At 42.2% G+C, this 19562-nt stretch overlaps 1 protein-coding gene across 1 annotated transcript in view; it reads right to left on the minus strand.

Moving 5' to 3' along the window:
• Positions 1-19562, minus strand: part of LOC117237633 (tyramine/octopamine receptor) — a 53273-nt gene that overhangs the window by 23094 nt on the left and 10617 nt on the right. Inside the window, exon 2 of the mRNA XM_033501797.1 lies at positions 3922-4096. The gene's annotated coding sequence lies outside the window, so the exon portion shown is untranslated. The remainder of the gene's footprint in view (positions 1-3921; positions 4097-19562) is intronic.

Here is a 19562-nt window from a genome sequence, read left to right on the forward strand (position 1 = left end):
TTACCACGCAAAATCACGAGAAGAGAAGACGAGGAAGAAATAGCAGCGATACCGCGGCAGAGTCGCCGCTTGCCGCCAACCAGAAACCATCTCGTTTGTCGACGATTCAGTTTCTAAGAAGATTGATACGATGCCATCGATTTTATTGAAAAATAATACCAGTCGAACGGCGTGTATTGTGAAGGGACGTTTACGCGGAAGCGATCCGTCGTCACTTTCTTCGTCGGAACGACCCCCGACCTGCCTCATCTTATACACATATTTTCTTTAAAAACTCAATTTATCCCCATCGTACCGTCCTATTCCAGGCTCCTTTTCCTTCTCTTCTTCTTTCCTCCTCCTCCTCCTCCTCCTCCTCCTCCCCCTATTACTTCTTCGAGTTTAATCCCAAGGAAAAGGATATTAAATCAGATAAGCGGCGTCTCGCGGGAAAATGAAAAGTCGACGAATCAAAAAACGGAAGATGAAGACGGGAATCAGAAACGAGAATTAGAATGCATCGAGGACAAAAATGGGGCAAGGCTTGAGGGGTGCGCATACGCTCCATTCACAGAGCAGGCGTACGTGTACACGTAGAGGAGGCCTTTCTCGACCCTCGAATAGACAAAGAGGAGTAAAATAGCAGGCGAAACGAAGAAAGATGGTGTGCACGTTGACCCGTTCGTGGTTTCTTTATTGCTTTTTGCGATAAAGCTCATGCTAAAGATCGACCTTAAAGCAGTTCTTCGTCCTCGCGAGTAGCGAGAATTGAATAATGTCGTGGACGTTCGTCGGATAGTAAAAAAAAATTTGTTAAATTCCATCGTTCGTTCGTTCCCGGTAGGTTAAGACAGGATTATCGAGCCGAGCTCAAGCAATTCGACGCGCGATTCGCCAAAGATTACCGGCAATTTCGAAACGATCTACAGGGTGGTTGGTAACTGGTGGTACAAGCGGAAAGGGGGTGATTCTACGCGAAAAAATAAGTCGAAAATATAGAATAAAAATTTAAAAATTTTAAAAATTAAAAAAATAACGTCGATCGAGACAACGATCTACAGTGAGATCCGTTATAACGAGATGCGATAAAGTGCACGCGTACCGAGCGAAAATTCAAAGTCGATTTTCTCGAAAACAAAGCGTCAAACGAAAAATGTTTATTCTATATTTTCGACTTCTTTTTTCGCGTAGAATCATCCCCTTCCCGCTTGTACCACCAGTTATCAACCATCCTGTATATATATATTTTTTTTAATATTTATTAAAATTACAATCAATTCTCGCGTTGAGAATTTTCAGTAATATCCTGCATATTTGAAAAAGATCTATCGAGCTCGTGATCAACGTTGTAATAAACAATAAAATATATCGCGTACATTGACAATTGGATTATTCGAATCATTTTCTTGTTCTCGATATTTTCCTCTCGCGCCACCCGAAATACAACAAATTTGTCTATTCGGTACAAAATTCAAAACTGAATTGTTTAAACGTTGAATCTTGCGTAGCTGGAATAACTTGCACGTCGCTATTGTCGGAAACCGACAAATCGAAAGATCTACAAACTCGTAGAGCACATTAATTTCCTGTTCTTTCGTGCTCGTTCGAGGTTGCTATAACTTAAGATGCAAATCCTCTGGATGGTTCGCCCATTCCTCTAATCCTAATTCGCCATCCTGACGGCTAATTAATACGGTGGCCATTTGTCACAGTCGCGATAAACCATTTCGCGAATCGCCATTGTTTCGAAGTCGACGTCGACGTCGACGTCTCTATACACATCGCGTGCGCTGTTTAAAGCAGACGTCTGTTATTTGGTATAGACAAATCGAAACCAGCGTAAACTTATGGACGCCTTTACGAAGGTGGAATCTTTACGAGGACAATCGACCGCACGGCTACATTTTCCACCGGCGATATCGTAATTCGACAACGATCGGCCCGTTAATAAAGTAACAATAAACGTCGGACCTGGACCACGAAGAGCACCACCGGCAGCAGTTCGAGCAGTCCTGGGTTTGTCTTTGTCGCCGAGGCAATCGATAGAGCTTAATTGACTCGAACATGAGAGAGCATTCGTACGTTCAACGTTACATCGACTCCGTCGGTGAATCGGGTCACGGTTTCGACTGTTCCGAAATTTTCGAAGGCCGTTAGTCGAGCCACGTTAAGAGAAACTCGATCGTGTGGTTACCGCTGCTATTTCGTCCAGCCTTTGTACAAAAAATATATATATATTTCAAGAGGAAATCAATCGTTAGCGTTCAAGAAAGCTGAAAGCTCTCGACAAATTTTCGGCTCGTTGTTGTTACTCCTTCCGATTAACCTTATTGTCGCGTGTAAATTATTCCTATAAATTTAATTGGCAATTGAATATTTACGCTACCGATCACAAGTGCGTCGTGCCAGATATAAAGATAAAAGAGCGGAACTAACGTAAAGAAAGGAAAAGAAATAACTGAAAGAGAGGAACAGCGAGAAATTGCGAATCGCTGGTTTTCCTTACTTTGCCATTTCTGACGTTAACGCGTATACGTTCGCCGAAGCAACTCTCAAGAACTCGTTGGAAGCTGTGTAATATCGAAAACGAGATAATCGAAATGACACGGAGGTGTTAGAAGAAAGGTATTGTACGCGAAACATAGATAAACGATTGACTACACAATGGGCTGGATAAAGGGCTTACCGTGAAGAGTGTTTCGCGTTTTATATCATCCGCATTATACACGCTCCAAGTGACGAATTAAACCTCCAATTACAACTTCGATTAATGACCACCGTTGCGGCTGGATAACAGCAGAATTTTTCAAACCGAACACCGGGCAGCAAACGAATTTTTTTTTTTTTTTGTTTGAAACGTTCATCGTGTTAGTGGCTGCGTTTTCCGCTGCAACGAGATGAAATAACTCCCGGTGATTAATCATCTCGTTAAAAAACTTGCAGCCATGGGATTGAACACACGCGATGCACCAGCATCACCGAGTGTCCGTCCTTTCCTATCGATACACCAATTCCCGTTACTCGTACGTTAAAAAGACGTACGCGGAGTATTTCTGGTTATCGTCGCGTGTCCAGAATTCTGGCTCGAAGCATCTTGACTACTTTAATGGCATTAAGCGATTCGTTGAAACAATTGGAAGGTAACGAGGCGGAACTATGGTTTGAAATTGTTCGAAATTCAACAGAGATATAACTTTCAATGGAACGATTGTTTTACGGTAATTTTCCTCTCTATTTCCTTTTCTCGGTTGGGGAACGTAGACGTTATAATAGAATCGCACAATTTATGACCTTTGCCACAGGCTTAATAGAAAGTAGGTGTCGCGATATTTTATAGGTTCAGTGACACGCTGATCGGCGATAAATTACACAATCCATCAAGCAGCTACTCGTAACGAAAGCAAAACAACGGCGCGTATTTGCTGGTTGGAAAATTATTTTAAAGACCTTGGTACGCGTGGCGATCGCAACGAAGCTGTTTGAAGAACATCGTGAAACTTAAAATTGTACGGTTCACGTATTTCCAATATATTTGTACCGCGAATACGTTCGTACGCTGCCACGTAATATATTCATTTGTTGCGTATAAATACTCGCCCCAGATGCTTCTCGTGAAAAATTCCTTGAAAAATGCAAACAAAAGTCGATGAAATGCCCCCAAAATACCCACGTGCGATTCCATCCACTGACTAAATGTAGGAATTTTCGCGTATCAACGATGACACCGATAACGCGGAGTATACGATATCATCGAATCAGCCACGATAAAATACGCTCGATAGAAAGAATCGATAGCAATTTAGATGCGAAAATCGTAAATAAAAAATAGAAAAACGGAAAGCCGGTTGAAAAGGATATTTTGAGAGGAACGACGGACAATTTAACGAAGTTTGTAACTTTCGCAGGGAGAAAAATACGATAACTGCTGATGATAACGCTCACCGTCGATCCAACGTCAGGCTGCCAATAGTCGTCCGGTCTTCTCTGTTCGAGGCTCGGCCGTCGTATGCACGCCGCGCGTCACATTTTTGGTCGTCAGTTTCCGGTAATCAGCCCTTCGATCGGTTGGCTCGTCGAGCCACAGCGGTTCGTCAATTTCTATCGTAGACTATATCGTCTGTGCAGAAGAGAAACAGAGCTAAATTAAGACGTTGGACGATCTTCGTTGCAAAGAAAATCGTCGATGGTTTAACTATGGCGATGTAATTGTACTTTTTTCTTGTATTTGTAATTATACCAGCTAGGTAGTATCGAACTTCTCTGTTGGGGGGAGTGCAACGATCGAAGAGAACGTAACCGACTAATGGACGACCAACTAGATTTACGCGTTCTATCGAACTAACAACGGAACAAAAGAAAAACTGACTCGATAAACGTATAAATGACACGCGGTGATTTATGCTGGGCCAATCGCGCCACTTCTAATTCCCAGCCAATACACATTCTATTTAAGCCAGGCCATCGATCCTTCTTTCCTTCGACAGGCATTCTCATCTTTTACGTTCAATCTCGAAATTGAAACATAACGAACGATAGGAATAATTGAAATAAATCTTTTAACCGCTAAAACTTATGAAACGATCGATCAGCCAGGCTTGTTTAAAGCCTTAACGAACTCCCCTTAGGTCGGTTAATCCTGCTTGATCAGTAACTAACGACTAACACCACTCTGAATACTACTTGATTGCCAAGTACAGACTAACTGATTGCTTCCAACTCTGATTGCTAACCGAATTCGAAATGCTGATTCCAACGCTTAAGTTACACACCCATCGACGACTAATCGCAACTTTATCGCCATAAAACTATCGCACCTTGTATCTCTAACGCGAAAAGGAGACCTTCGTGGGTGCATAAAAAGGACAATCTCTGTTACGTCGAGCGACACTCTACCTGGCCAGGCCATGCACCGCGGGCCAGACGGACACCAGACGTCCGCTCATCCTTACGGCGTACCCTCGATAGTCTTAAGGACCCATCAAATTCCAGTAATTTGCCAGCTAAGGTCCTTCAGACTCAACAAATATCCTTTTTCTCAATCACTTTCTAAAGACTATTGTCTACTACGGTTTGACAAGTTAGTTTTTCTCACGTACGATGCTTCCTACTAGCAACTTTCTATCGAGGGGGCTAAGACCTTCCTAATCCACCAACCTTCGTTTATCCAATCAGAAGCAAGGTATACTGCCCTCGCTTTCCTGACCAAAATGTCACGAACAAATCCGATGGTCCAGTGCGCTAGACACACCCATCGCTAACTTTCCTCCGACACATCATCGGCACTGTAACTTACTTCTTCTACACCGCTGGAAAAGTCAACGTCTAAGTGTAACTCACATCAACTATCCAAGTCGGTTCTCGGGATTACCGAACATTCACTTGCATTATTAAGTATCCTCTAATGCTACGTCCAGCAACATACTAAATTCAACTTTAAGAGCCTTGCTCTATTGTGCATATCTATCTTATCTTCGTGCGACAAAGTGTCATCTAGGAATTATATCTACTCAACAGTGTAACTTAAGTGTTGGAAATAAAAACCTTATAATTCTATGAATCACAGTGTTATACCCTCTCAACCACCCCTATTATCTTAACGGAAATCAGGGGATCGATCGACTCGCGGTGTCGATTATTATAATCGTAACGGGAATTTACGACTCCCGTTGACGTCTCTCCTCGCGATTGCGTCTCCACGCGATGGGTCGAAAATACAATCTCTGTCGCTGTTACGTTGCTGGAGAACGTCGATTCTCAATTTCGTCTGGTCGCAGTCCCGTGAACGACGCAGGGTCAAGTTTAGCCGATCTTGGTCGGATTAACCGTGGCAGGTTTGTCGGCCGGAAGCACGTTCCGATAGCGAAAGAGGGTATTTTGCAGCGCAGCCGCGTTTCTACGCCAGTAATTCGGAAATTTCGCTTCTCCTTCGGCTTCGATACGAACGAACAGGATTTCGCCGTGGCCGTCGCGCCTTCGCAAACGGAAAATTTAATTCCAGTCTTAACCCAGTTCCGGAAGAATGCGCACTAAGAAGGACCTCGAAACGAGCGTCGATACGCTTTTGCATGCGCCACGAGACCGCGTCGAAGCAGCTCGAATCAACAAAGCCAACACACACAACTAGAAATACCGTATAAACAGAGAATTCGACTGTCCGATCCTTCTACAAACCGGAGAAGAGACCGTAGTCCTCTTTTCGTCGAATTGCGCACGAAACTAGAATTCGTGGAAATTCCCATGCGACGTTGCACGTATTAACATCGGCCCTTTGTTGATCGTGCAGGAAACTCCATGTCGTATAATTAATACCATTGTACGAGTTTTCTTGTTTGAACTGCGGAATCCCTAATTATTATCACGGTTGTAGAAATCATCCAAGTTACCAAGTTACTTTACCTACGCGTTCCGGCGAGAACACCGGCGCCAATGGAAATGAAGATCACAGATGTCGTTGAGTTTACAGAAAGGGTGAAGGTTGATGGAGCGATTGTTTGATGTAAAAGATTGATTCCTAACACGCCACGTTTGTGTATAATACGCGATGTGATCGAAGATCCAACGGCGAAAGTCAACGAAGTGGCGATTTAGCAAACACACGGTATTTCAAATTCTTCCATGAACCATCCATCAATACGTACAGGATTACGTATTCCAGGATCATATATCCCGATCATCGAGGACATTTTTCCACGTGCGAGTCGCTGGTTTTCCGTCTCTTTACGGCCAGTCGTATATCGATGGAACTGCCGATCGAATTATCGTAAAATCGTCGAGTCGGCCGAATTCACGAAGAAATCGTCGTAGCACGTTAACGTTGTAAAAAGTCGGCTGAGAAAAACTCGTTTCACGCTACGTTTTCCACCTACCATCGTCGATTCGAACGATTCAAAAGCTATTAATTAATACGCAGCCGTCTCGAACGAATAGCATCGATGCGGCGAACGCCGATAACATAATTTCGCGAACGATCCCGACGTATTTGATTTACATATTCGATTACTAACGCAGAATCCGCCCATTAAACAAAATGAGCATAATTTGCACGTTTATAACCGAAAAGTATTGCACCGATATTCCGATAAACTATCACGGACGAGGGCATAAAGGCGATATTATGATATTATCGATCTTGTCCATGGACCACTCATCAACGATTATTTTTCCATTGTCTCGATCGAATCGTATAAAACCAAAGTTGCGGATGATCGGGCCGATATCCCGTACACGATCATTGACCTCTGCAACGTGTCGAGTGGTCCGCGCACGTGTTCCTACCGTTTTTCGGATAATGCAGACACGTTGGTACTGCCGAATTTGTGACGCGTGTAGAACACATGAAATTGCAGCAGTTTCGCTGATCGCCGTGTCGATCGGAGTGTTGATAACCCACGAACAGAATACCAGCTCTTTCGTAGATTACAATGGACTTTTAGGTTCGTGCCATTTCTTCGATAATCTACTATCTGGAGAATTTATAACGAAAGAGATCGATATTGTCGGTCATCGAAGAAAATTCTCCATTTCGATTTTTCTTTCTCCTTGTAACGCTTTGTTACGCTTCGTAGCATACCGATCGCGCGAGAAAATATCCCACGACGATGAATATCCAAGCGAATTCTTTTGTTCGGATAATATAAAATAATATTGCCATTAAAACGTTCGGTAAATTTCACGCAAGGTTCTCAGGCAGAAAAGAACTCATTCGATGTTCCCCGGACGCGACAGATCAAAAGGCTCCGCGCAAGTTTTTCAAATCCTCTTTGGGAGTCAGCGACGTTCTGCTTGAAGGTGCATCGCAGTTCCGCTCGTAAGACGTCCCTCTTATTTCCAAATTCCCTTTGATATCTGAAATGTCAGCGCGCCAAGCACGACGTAATGAATCGAGCGACCATCGTTATTTGACTGACCGACACAAAGAAATTCCTCTACCTAGGGAGCTAGTTTCAACTTTGTCGTCGGTGCGACTCGAATTACCTATCGACCATTGCTGATAAAAAAAAAAAACCAGACACAGAGTCTACAGATACAACAGCGGAACGATGTGCAAACTTGAAATTAAATTAACTTTCTGTCAAAGTGGATCTCTGTTCAACGTTTTTCTCTTACTCGTGAATTAACGTTCATGGCTTAAACGATTTCAATGGCGCTGTAAATGGAAAGACTACAGCAGAACGGTCCCGCTAACATAATAAAGCCATTACGCAAAGCGACATCACTTTTATAGATTTTTCCTTCTTTAAACTCGCCTGCATTAATCCCGAAATCTCGTAATACGAAACGCGCGAATCAACAATTTCCTCGCGACGTTCTCGATAATGATAAATTAATACGGCAGAACGTAGAATCCAGAACGAGTTATATTCTCGTTCGGTGGAAGTTGCATCGTTGATGCCACAGCGTCGAAACATTTTACTTTACAGAGATGAAAGAAAGGAGCGACTGTAAAGGATCTGTAAAGGAGGTTAAACGATGAGATTACCGGTAGGTAAAATCGTTATTATATTTGAAATCGTCGATACAATGTACTAGTCGCGAAACGGTGTGCGTAACGTCGTGTGGCGGATCGGTATCAACAGGACGCCGTCAGGTCGAGGCATCAACGCGGCGCAACACCTCCCGGGCGATCCGCTGGTACCAACCGCCAACACTAGAGGGCTGCGACGACAACGAGTCTGTCTAACTCGCTAGCGGTCGAATATACGAGCGATTGATACAAATACCGCGCTTAGCGAGACTCCCTCTACGTCTAAGGCAGGGACTACCGGGCATAGCCTTACTGACGAGTCCACCGGTAGTCCCAGGACGAAACGCAAACTCTCTTTTCATCCGCCACAGTCGTTTGGTCGCTGTTTATAATAATCCGTTTGCGATCGCGTCCGTTTATTTGTAGTAGTCGGGGGGAAGTCGGAAGACTCAAATTTGTCTTTGTTTTACGGTTACGTGTAGCGGCGACGTTGTTTTGCTCGGAGTTTGTTTATTCTTACGTTATACGTAACCTAACAAACTTCATACTCCGAAGCAAAACAACAACACTTGAATCGAATTCTAACTCATGTGCAGCTACAGATCTTTACCGGTGTACGATAACCGAGTGTAAAATATAAAATTGTTGATATACAGGGTGGTTGGTAACTGGTGGTACAAGCGGAAAGGGGATGATTCTACGCGAAAAAAGCAGTCGAAAATATAGAATAAAAATTTTTCGTTCGAGGCTTTGTTTTCGAGAAAATCGACTTTGAATTCTCGCTCGGTACGCGTCCACTTTGTCACGTCTCGTTATAACGGATCTCACTGTGATTTAAAAAAAATAAAAAAAAAATTTTTTTATTCTATATTTTCGACTTCTTGTTACCAACCACCCTGTATATTAAATATGTATTTAATATCTATGTGTAAAAAATGTAAGGTAATAATACAAAGAGGAGCCACATCTCACGAATTTCAACGATCTTTAAATAAATACGTACAAAGGACAACATTCTGAGCAACTTTTCCCTATACGTGTTATCGCCGTGACGCTCGACCTTAGTTTTCGAGATATTCATAAAAATATTTCGAAGATGGTATCTCACTGGGGATAGCCATCCACATGTTATATTATTATACCACTAGGCTATAATATTTTACCAAATGTCCTACTGGACAAATTGTAAAATTCAAATAAATAAATAAAAAAAAAATTCATAAAAATAGTTCTCGTACTGTTTCGTTGGATTTGGGATTATCCCCATTGTCTCGTGGTACGACGCCTTCACGCGTCTCACGTTTATTAAACTTAATTCATCGATGCTAATCAGCTGTAATATAAATAAAATAAGTTTTACTCGTACGTTGAGTCATGCGTGTATCCCGTTGACCGTGGATTCGTTATCGAACCTGAATTCGTTGTCATCGACATCTCGACCATCCGATCGCCGCTATTACTCGTAGCCTCTTGTAATAACCACGTTTGTAACAATAAATATCAGCTATAACCGCGATGGTAAATTCGAGCGAAGGTTTGTGAAACGTCCAAAATTCCAACCTTAACCTGACATATATATTCGATAAAATACTAATACGTAGAGGTAAAAACCATACAAATTAAAAAGTAATAAGCGTGAAATATTTACAAGGATCGGAATAGATTGGATGTTCGCCCACGTAGAATTAAATCGTAGACATATCGCGCTGTTAAAATATCTATTCACGAAGCGAGACACGGATCGCGATCGTGTTAGCGAGGGCTTTACGATTTCCTTAATCCACAAACGTTCGGATCGTCCAAGCGAACGGAATCGGTTTGACGATTTTAAAGGCAGCATATTTCGCGTTCGAGCAAACGCACGTGAAATCCCTTCCAATAGCGTGTGTAATTCGGTGTAAACGTGGAAACAATAACGACCCCTCGTCTGATGACACGACACGTTTCAACGCCTCGAAACATCTTCCTTTCTCTTCCCTTTGTCTCTTCGTTCCCGTCTTTCTTTTTTTTTTTCCTTTAAGAATTCACAGTTTCGGTTCTAAAGAGGAGAAGTAAAAGAGAAACGTTGGTAACGAAGTAGTCGTTTTTACACTTGGTTGTTTGATATAGCGCATCTGTTACAAAATCAGCGAAGCCTCGTTCCTTGGAACAATTAGCGTCACAATTTCCTTGCGCGCAACCTACGTTAATAACAATGCAATTACAGCTCCGCTTTCGCCGCTGAACGCAATAACTCCTCCACTCAAACTCTATTAGAAGAAATTACAAACAACACCGGCGATAAATTCGCGCAGAAAACTTCCAACCTGATGCATTATTTACGCTGCCTCGTGGAGGTCAGGTTCGTGCGGTCTTAACGGGCCAATGAAGACGATATAAAAGTTACGATTTTACTTGATAATCGTGGAAAATGAAAACACGAATGCTCTCCGACGAGTAATAAAGGTATCGATGTTTCCCGGCACCTTAAGATCGACACCTGATATACGAGTTCCGGAGAGTGAACTTTCGCGGAGTTCATCATTCTTACCACGATTCTCGATGATTCGATTTCAGAGAGAAAAGAAGGGCGAATAGAGAGAAGATAGAAACCTGTGGAAGACGATATGGAGGGTGCATTTAAGCCACACGACATCGAGCGGCGGAGTGTTGCTGGCAAGCTTCCACCGGAAAATGAAATTCTCGGCCCGGAGTTTGCCGATATTGAACGAACCAACCCTAATGGGAAGCAGAGGAAGCCGAAAACGAATCGCGACCTGTCCTCTTCCATGGTGTTTCTACAACGCGCCATTTGTCAAGATCGCGCTCTTCTAAGTCGATCTAAAGATCTTTTGTCCCGTTAAGCAACTGTCTGACTCGTACGCGGTCCTTTCGCTTTGATGGATACCGACCCAGCGCTTCGCAGACAAAGAGAATCGTTTACGTCGAAGATTAATTTCGTTGCTATTCTAAGCTTAGAAAAAATTTGGAAAAAATCCCGAGATACTTATCGAAGTTTCCGCTGTATCGAACGATCATTCGCGCGGTCGAATATTCGAAATATCTATCGGCGTAAATAACGATTCTTTTGGAGGAAATTATAGGATGTGTTGAGATATGTATAATTTTCTGTGCTGGACTGGGTTAAATGCGTAGAAGAGATACTTATGTGAATATACTTACTTGATACTTATGTGATACTTACGTATGTGAAGTATATGTGTGTGCGCACAGCGTCTCGAAAACAAAGGAACGTAAACTGTTCAGTCGGTTAACAGAGTCGGGTATAGAAGAAAGTGCTGAGACGCGTGCAAGTGTGTATCGATGAATATATAAGTGTTCCTATAGCATTATTTCGGCTTCAAAGATCCACAATTTTCAACAGGACGAAATGTCAATTGTTCGCCTGCGGAGGATTAACCGATTCTCTCTGCTACGCTAAATCGATTAATACCACTTTTGATAAATTCAACGATTTCAAAGTGGCCAGGTATACAGATAATATTTAATATCTGAAAAAAGAAGTATTCTACCCGTTTTAATTTATAATGGAAACGAACGCAGCCTGTACGCGGCTCGATTCTCCAACAAAATCGTTATCGTATTATTCGTTGCTCGGTTTGAACCATCGATTACTATCGAGCTTAAATTGATAAACCGTTAAGTATTAAAGATATACCACAGCCTGGTTAATCAGAGATTAAGAGGTGCGAAGAAACGTACACCTAAATCGATATTCGATAAAGTTCTAAAATTGCGTTAACGTTCTAAACAAGCGTTAAATCTGCCACTTTGGAAATACACAGCTGCTCTCTTAGACGACAGGAGCGAAGAAAGATATTTTCGACCGAATGGAAAAGAATCGAATGGAAATCTGAAATTCTACGAACAACGAGGTCGAGGTAGAACGAAATAATAACGATACGAAATAACGGACGCGTCGCAGAGTAAATGAAGGCGAGAGAAACGAGGAATCGCGAAGGAAAAGAAGACGAAACGTCGACTGAAAACTAAGAGTTAAGGTATAACGGCGCGAGGCGCGCATCGCGTCGCATCTATTATTTACAGTATGAAACCGGTGAATGTAGAGACGACGCAGCTAAGACGTCCATTTACGAGTCCCTGAGATACGACTTCGTTTTTTCCTCTGTTCCACCTTAGTTTCTATCGCGCGGAGCAAAAGCTCGGAGTCACCTACTGTCAGACCAAACCACAGATAGATAGAGAAGAGAGAAAGAAAGTATCGAGGGACGGGAGAACGAAACTTCCAACCACGAGCGGAATTCAGTCGTGGGATTTCGTTAAAGGAGTTTGTACGCGGAAACCAGGATACGTATCGGAAAGTCTGTAAACAACAAAACCTTTACGTCTTTTCCCCCTTTTTCGCGTAGACCCGTGTCTGTCTCCCTTGACAGTATATGATTTTACACGGAGAACAGAAGCTCGGTTTTATCGCGATAAGAAGCGTATCGGTAGAGGATATCTGGAGATTCGTGGCTGCCTCGTCACGTTAAACGGATCTCCGATATCGAATCCTTTTCCACTTTTTTTTCACGAGAAGCCCGCACTATACCGAGAATGATAAACTCCGAACGAATGGGAAGAAAACTGGTTAAAAATAATAGAATTAACTGGTTAAGGTGCAGCGATGCGTTAACGCGATATTTCATTTGTAATTTCTCCGCACAATTTTAATTACCGAGCTCCCTTTCTTAATATTGTGATTACGAAGGGAAATTCCCAGGATTTCATTAATATCTCTCGCCACGGTATTTCTTCCTCTATTTGAACGACACAAATTTAGGAAATTCGAAGATGCTCAAATATTTATGATACGATGAACCATTATTCGTTCGTTGATCATGACAAATCCTCTTACTTTTACGCGTTACTAATTTCCTTCGTTAGTCGTTAATGGATTCGTATAGTAACTTCTATACAATACACAAGACCAACGAAATAATAATACACGAAACGTTGAATATATAAAATTATATGATAAACTATTGATACAACGTGATATTTTGTAATTATAGAGGGCAAGCTTAAAAATAGAGAAAAGATATCGATATAAATCATAATAAACGATAATAATAGAATTTACGATACACTCGCAAGATCGCATGAAATAAAAAGTAAATCACGCTAGCGTCAACGGCTGCCGTGAGACGAAAAGTGATATTAATTTAATCCAACCTGTAATCCATTGACTTATCTTATTTTATTTATATTACAGCTGATTAGCATCGATGAATTAAGTTTAATAAACGTGAGACGCGTAAAGGCACCGTACCACGAGACGACGGGAATAATCCCAAAGCCAACGAAAAAGTGCGAAAAATATTTTTATGAATATCTCGAAAATTAAGGCCGAGCGTCACGGCGATAACACGTATAGGGAAAAGTTGCTCAGAATGTTGTCCTTTGTACGTATTTATTTAAAGGTCGTTGAAATCCGTGAGGTGTGGCTCTTCTCTGTATTATTACCTTACATTTTTTACACAGATAGATATTAAATACATATTAAATATATATGTATATACAAAGTACGAAAATATAGAAAGTGATCGATCAAAGGATCGATCAGAACAAAGAGTGTTCTGTCAACATAAGATTGATACCAGGAGAGGTAGCTATCTTAGCAGGGTTAAATTCACTCGATGTTTACTATTCGAACATCGTTCCCGAAGCGCGCAATCGTCTCCCGCGTGTCTCGGTTCGCAACTCTCTCTTGGGTCTCGTTCCTCAAACATATTTACTCGTAAATGTATACACACACACACATACACAAGTGATATCGACGGATACCGATGCACTTCACCAAAATTCTACTGCCAAAACCCGGAGACACGACGAAACAGCGCCCTCGGGACACCGCAAATCCTCAAATATTTTCATTGAAAAATTCCATCGAAAGACGGATTGATCAAAGTCTTATTACGCGTTTCGTGGCTTGCCGATCGATTTCGATGGTTCGACGATAAACAGAGGCAACCTTGCTACCGTATTCAACATCGATTTTCTATAAAACAACGCGAGTTTCGATCGTTGAAAGTATAAAGAAGGGACATGATTTATGGAAGAATCTAAATAGAAAATGATGTGCGCTCGATGGAGCGCGTATCGAACGTAAATAGGATTGTAGCGATACTTCAGAATGAAAAAGATTAGCGAAACACTAATCCTCTTCTCGTAATTTCCATTCGTCTTCGTTAACGACGGTTACGATACGACGAGAAAGGAAAAAAGGTGAAATCCGAGCATCGAAGAGAAGAGGATCATCATTGATTCCATTTGAAATCCTTTTCCATTTAGTCTGTCGACTCTGTCGAAATTCGCTAAAGGACGCGAGAACGTACCCGCGAACCTGTCGATACAATTTCTCAGTCCGATGGAACAATTTTTCGTTCGATAGAGCGTGCGTCCAAAGAAAACAGACGTTCACAGCACCGCCGACGTTCCCCTCGTATTTCTTTGCTAAAGGTCCGTAAAATAGTAACGCGACCGTTTCACGGCTCGCTGTTACCGGTTTATAGATTTTTGTCTGGTATCATCCTATCAAAATTCCCAGGCTCGTGTATTTCTTTCGATTAATCCTACTCTGGTATCGCTGTATAAATATATTTTTCCTATATTTTTTCTTTAGTTTATATTCGCCAAATAAGAATACGCGGTGTGCACAAAAAAGCATCGTTATTTCGTTAGTCGTTACGAAATGGTGTTTACGTAGCAACGGAGAGGCTGAAAAATCGCTGTTTAAAAAGTAACGGAAAGATTATATTATCGAAATAGGAAAGAATTCTCGGAATATGGAAACAAGAATTGGATCTGTATCGAACGTATGGCTCGATTATTAAACGAGCACGTTTCGACAGAGGAAATTACGGTCGTACTATTTTCTATAAATTTTCTATAAATTTTCTATAAATTTTCTATAAATTTACTATAAATTTTCTATAAATGAGAAAATGAGCTAATTGTTGGTAATTCGAGTATCAACTATATCGATAAGTCGAGCCTGGAGAGAGATTGAAATATGGGAAATGAATATTTTCCGTCGAGCTTGGAAAGCTTCGTTTTAATACATCGTAAAGGCTCACGGGCACCAACTACGTCAAAGTACTTTTTTAACGGAATTAAATTGCAGTTAATCCTGTCCGGTGAAATTTAAATTACCGGATGCGAGCTTGTAATTACATCGGGCGCTGTAGTCTTTTCCGTCGGACGTCGCCGCGGCGACACTGAATTTCCATCGTGGCTAGACACGAGAACGAGGATTTTCGATACGCGGCTGCAAAAGTATCGTTCAATGGCGAACGAACGCTAACTAGAAGCGACAGGCCACCATACGTTCCTCGTTACTGTTTGCCATCTGGCGAATCCCAGCGTTATAACCTCCGGTCGGCTGACATTGACGATTCATTGCTACTTGCGTCTGACAAATCCCTCGTGCCATACCCTGACTACTTAATGTCCTATACGTGTCTTGCTAAGCCGTAATTAGGTACTCGATTTCACAATTTAACGTTCAACCATTAAATCGTCTACATCGACCACGCGACGTCCGATGAAAATTTACATTTCGAAAGATCGCATACGTGTTAATAATTTATCGATCGGCTATCGTACGTCTAAGCTTTCTCGTTACGTTTCAATGTGTACACGCCATCAATGAGATACGTCTAACATAAATAGAAATTAAAACGATAGGAATTAATATTTATCGAAACAACTAACAGCGTTATCCTAGTTCGAGTGTGCGTATTACACGCATTATAGGTCGCTACTTATCTCGTGTCCGCTATGTCACGACAATGCCATTGCTGCCGGCCAAACAGAGTATGTCTGATAATGGATCCAGATGAAAGCAGCATTCGAGCGTCCTAAAAATGTATCTGTGTGACGATACTAGCTTACGTGTTTCTTCCTCGCAATTTCCTCTGGAACACGTGTGGCTCGTCGAGCGGAAAGTGGCAAAGGTTGGAAGAAAAGGGACAGATACGATCGATCGATCATTTTTACGTGGAAAAAAGAAAATTGTCGCTCGTATTGCGTTACGATTTTTCTTGTAAATGACGATGAGAAGAAGTCGCGCAGAGTATACTGAAAAGACGAATTAATCGACGCGTTGATTCCAGTTAAATACAATTTGTCTTTCTGGTCTGTGAACGTTTGATGCGGACGAGTGACTCTTTCCATCCATTCGCATCGTACGTTAAACGGATATTTAATCTTTCTCACTGGCGGAAGTGCATTTAACATAAGAAGCAGACTTCGATTCGCGTGGAAAAAAGCTTAACCTGACGTTTCCCACGTTCCATCGTGAAATATATTACACTGCCATTTAACACTCGACCCAACTGTACAAAGCACACTGTCTGCATGAAAAATGGCTTGCGAATGAACCACCATTTGCCTGGAAGTAAATCTAATTCATGTTCCTTCTGTCCTGCGAGACATCGCTAACGTTAAAAACTTGCGAAGATGCAGAAGGTACTTGCTTTCGATCTTCATCGATAAACCTACATTAATCACCATCTACGATCTATGAAATAACGTCATTACTGGCAAGTATGGCGAGGAACAATAGCGCGTAATAAATTACCCGAGAAACTTGAAAAGAGAAAGAAAAAGGAAAAGAAGGAAGAAATACGAGATGAACGGTGATCGCGAAAACTAAAGCAGACAAGCAACGTAATCACGCGGTGCTTTGAAAGGTGCATATCCGTTTAAATGAGACGCGTTCCAGTAATTAAAGCGATTATTTCGGTAATGAGTTTCCTTCTCTAAGCGCGTCTCGTCGGTTACAGCGTTCGTTATCCGCCAATCTCTCCGATTCTTTCGTATAACATGCGCGGAATAAACTCTTCCTCTTTATATTCGCGAAGCTTATCTCGAACAAGTCCTGGGCACCGCCTTAAATATTCTCGATGCTGATTACGAGCTGGAAACTCGCTGGCCGATCTCTGAACGATTCGTCGATCGTTACTAATTCAACGAGCTCGGCCAAACTTAAGTAAAACGACGGGGTAGTTCACGGACAGTTGGTGGGGCGGTCGTTTCGAAAAACGTTTAGTGAAAAACGTGGATAATCGACGAAACGGCGCAAGATAGCCATTTCGATGTACGGTGTTTCAGTTTTATGGCTTTTATGGCGAATAGGGAAGCGGACAGAGTCAGCGTCCTTAAAATTCGCTCGTTCTCACTATTTTTATAGTCGCTGGAATGGACATGGCTTCTCTATTCTCTCTCTCTCTCTCTCTCTCTCTCTGATCGCGAATCATAAAGTGAAACGTATTTCGACGAACGAACTATGCGGCTCGGGGAAAGATACGAGTTGACAGTTTCGCCGCGGAGACGAAGCAATTCCGCGTAAACAAGCCTTGGTTGTTTCTTGGCTAATTTGACACGTACGACGTCGTCAAAGTACCGGAGAGCAGTTTGTCAAGGGGAAAGAAACGTTGTCTGGATAAACAGTTGGGGAAAAATAGAGGAAAAAAGGATATAAGGACTTAGACTAGTTTGGAGTATTTGATGCTAGGAGGATCCTGATCGCTGGTGACACGTTGCTGCGGCAAGACAAGGTAAGGTAAGCGCTTGTGGCGGTGGACTTACACCAGCCATTAGAGAAATGGATACACAAAACACGATCCTCGAAAGCTCCTGCTTCATTATCCCTTCCTGCAAATACATTCTCCGACCTGACTTCTAGTATCCCATTGTTTAAGGCACGGGTCTGCTGGGTAGACGATGAAGTCACCAGTACGTCCAAGGCGAGATGCACTTGTCTATTTGTATCTTCTCTTTCCTACTTTCCTTCAGTTACAGCACCGCAGGCCTATTTGTATCGGACGCGACTGTTGACTCTCCTATCGAAGTATCCAACAGCTGATGAGATAATTAAAAGCGTTTATCGTCGAGTATTTCATTCTGACTTCTGGTTAATGTCAATTACTTGAAGCTTATACTCTTTATTATTTACGACGCTTCTTTAACTCATTGAAAACGATGTGCAATTAAATCCGCCGTCCAATTACGACGAAATGACAAAACTCGTGACCCGGCTGCTTCCGAATGCAAACTAAAACTAGTTTTCTAAAGCTTGTTCTCGGTAAAAAATAACTCGCATCGCCGACCGTGTCGTAAAACAAATTCACTAGCTGCGGGAAGAAAATTCAATCGAAGAACTCTCGTTCTCGTACTCTGCCCAACGAAATACATTCCAAGGGAGACTGGTGAAATTTTGACCGATGCGCGTTCAATTTAAATCGTTCCGTTTCTATCAGTATCAGTTAATTTACGGAAGAATTCGAGAAACGAAGTAATTGGAGGTTTTCACGAACGCAAATCGAGTCTGGCTGGCGCGCGGCGCGAAATAAGCCCAGGTAATTCGGTTGCCAAAAATGAGCAGCCTCCTGGCTATTTGCACGGCAAACAATATAACGGGAAGATAATTTAATTTGCAGTAAAAGGATTGGAATCGCCTGGTTCTCGGCTCTGCTCATTTTTGATGAAAATTTCCCGGTACGTCGACTGTATCGTCGAATACGGCAGTTAAGAGACGAAAGTTCGACGAGAAAGGAAAACTTGGCGAAAGGTTACATAGCCAGGCGTTTTGCAATACGCGTTTCAAGCGGTGCCTACTCGACGAAACTCGGCATTTATCACTCGTTTCACCGAGACCAGCGAAATAATTAATTTCCATGCCATTAATTTTGCAAAGTATCCTTGTAATCTCATGCGCACGCAAACTATTTCGTATTCCATAATTCCACGCGGTAAACATCTCATAATGGCTGGGGTCGCAAATTCGTCGCGAAATCGAACTCACAGCCGCGACTACGCATCGCGACTCGTCGATTTACGCTTATTGAAAAATGTTGGAACAACGAATCGCGGATACGACAAGGCTAGTGAAGTCTACTGAGGTTGCAGCTACACGACAAACATCACGACTGTCGAGGATTTGCGTAGGATGGTTGATCGTGAGATTTATTGGACGAGATTGCTCGCTGTTGAAACCGTCGAGTATATTTAAAACGTTAAATAAATAAGTACAGATAATGTTCGACGAAGACGCTCGTACTAACGCATTCGCTAAGACAGTGTATAACTCGCAAAATAAAATCGCTGATAACTC

The sequence above is a fragment of the Bombus vosnesenskii genome, unplaced genomic scaffold, assembly GCF_011952255.1.
Source record: "Bombus vosnesenskii isolate JDL3184/JDL3185 unplaced genomic scaffold, Bvos_JDL3184-5_v1.1 scf7180000013264, whole genome shotgun sequence".
Classification (NCBI taxonomy): Eukaryota; Metazoa; Arthropoda; class Insecta; order Hymenoptera; family Apidae; genus Bombus; species Bombus vosnesenskii.